Genomic DNA, 2,357 nt, shown 5'->3' with positions numbered 1-2,357 from the left:
TATATATATATATGTATGTATATATATATATAATACAAAGAATATGTATGCATGTATACACACATATATGTACATACTTACATCTACATGTGTATATAGATGCATATTAGGGTACAGGACGTTAGAAAAATGAACTACAGACAACGGAACGAACACATAGGAAAACAGATAGCCTCTTGGAATTATTCCTTCGTCAGCTGCTTGTAGTCATTGATATATACATGCATACATAAATACATACATGCATACAGATAGACGTGCAACTAGACATTTCTCGATGTGTGTACGAGTATTTATAAATGTTTTTATTGTAAGTTATATATAAAAAAACAATTTAACTTTAAACTCAATACTTATTTATTATACTTTTACAAAAAGAGGGATGACAGTCACTTCGAAGTCCCGATCAACAAACTTAATCAAACAAACACGCACAGACACACTTACATACATACATACATACGTGCATACATACATACATATATATACACACAAATATCATCATATATACATATATATATCATCATCATCAGCATATACAATGATGATGATAATGATGATGATGTTGATGATGAAGAGGAATCCGTAGTTTGAGGGGTGGGAGCTTCAAGTACAATCACCAATTCTCGCCGCACACGCATGCACGCACATAAACACACACGCACACACGCACACAACACGCACGCACGCACGCACGCACGCACGCACGCACGCACACACATATTTGTGACTGATATCAGAAAACTGTTATGATGTGTCTGTATAAAATACAGCGCGTTTATGATGGTGTAATGCGTTATACGTGTCTGTGGAGCTATTTGCATAATTTCACGCTCAGGCTGTTCCGTTGATCGGATCAACTGGAACCAACGGAAAGCCAGTTTAGTTTTAGGGTGGTGTATGTGATTACAGGTGGAGGCGCGTGGCTTAGTGGTTAGGGTGTTAGCATCATGATCGTAAGCGGAATTTGAACTAGGACTGTAAAATCAGACAGAAATATTGGTTTCAAATGTTGGCACTAGGTCAGTGATGCTCAGGAATAGGGTAAGTCTATGACATAATCCTCCAGTATTCAACTGGTACTTATTTCATCAACCCCCGAAAGGATGAAAGGCAAAATCATCTTCACAGAATTTGAACTCTGAACGTGCAGACAGACTAAATGCCGCGAAACATTTTGTCCGGTGTGGTAACGATTCTGCCAGCTCTCTGCCTTATACAATAATTATTTCTATTTTAGGTACAAGGCCTTGAAAATTTGGCGGGAAGGGGGCTAGTCAATTGCATCGACCCCAGTGCGCAACTAGTACTTAATTTATCGACCCCGAAAGGATGAAGGGCAAAGTCGACCTCGGCGGAATTTGAACTTAGAACGTAGCGGTAGACGAAATAACGCTAAGCATTTCGCCCGGGGTGCTAACATTTCTTATTTCTTTACTGCCGACAAGGGGCTACACACAGAGGGGACAAACAAGGACAGACAAACGGATTGAGTCGATTATATCGATCCCCAGTGCATAACTGGTACTTATTTAATCGACCCCGAAAGGATGAAAGGCAAACAGGTCGCTGCCTTGCTGCCTTATACAATAATATTAATGGTTCCAAATTTTGGCACGAAGCCAGCAAGCTCGCCGCCTTGAGTAGTATGGAGATTAACGTGTAATGTGGTTTGTAGTTTGATCCAGTGTTGATTGTAGTGGAGTGGTGTAATGCAGTGCACAGTGGGAGCCTAATATGATGTAGTGTAGTTGTATAATCATAGTGCTGTTGTGGTGGTAATGTAGTGCAGTGTGGTGTAGTGAGTTTGTAGTGTGGTTGTAGTATAGTGAGAATGGGTACAATGGGATAGTGTTGTGTGTTGTAGATGCTGGTGTGTTTTATATTTTTGTTGTAGTTGTTGTCATGGTAACTACAGCAACAGCAGCAGCAGCAGCAGCAGTAGTAGTAGTAGTAGTAGTAGTAGTAGTAGTTGTTGCTGTTGCTGTTGCTGTTGGTACTTTTATTGTAGATGTTGCTTTTATTATTGTTGTTTTAGTGGTTGGCTGATGTTGTTGCTATTGTTGATGTAGTAGTAGCAGCAACAGCAACAGCAGCTGCAGTAGTAGTAGTAGTAGTAGTAGTAGTAGTAATAGTAGTAGTAGTAGTAGCAGCAGCTGCAGTAGTAGTAGTAGTAGTAGTAGTAGCAGTGGTAGTAATGGTAGTAGTAGTAGTAGTAGTTGTTTTTGTTGCTGTTTGTAATTTTGTTGTTGTTGCTTTTTTGTTATGTCTTTTTTAGTTACTGTTGATGTTGTTGCTATTGTAACAGTAGTAGTAGTGGTGGTGGTGGTGCAGGTGGTGGTGGTGGTGGTGGTGGT

The 2,357-nt window shown here is 39.8% G+C and overlaps 1 protein-coding gene across 3 annotated transcripts in view; it reads right to left on the bottom strand.

The window, feature by feature from the left end:
• LOC106879078 (E3 ubiquitin-protein ligase PDZRN3-B) overlaps positions 1-2,357 on the bottom strand; it is a 768,027-nt gene that overhangs the window by 543,514 nt on the left and 222,156 nt on the right. The window lies entirely within an intron of this gene.

Source organism: Octopus bimaculoides, chromosome 5 (assembly GCF_001194135.2).
Source record: "Octopus bimaculoides isolate UCB-OBI-ISO-001 chromosome 5, ASM119413v2, whole genome shotgun sequence".
NCBI lineage: Eukaryota > Metazoa > Mollusca > Cephalopoda > Octopoda > Octopodidae > Octopus > Octopus bimaculoides.
Note: the sequence above shows the minus strand (reverse complement) of the source record. Positions and strands in the feature narration are given on the sequence as shown.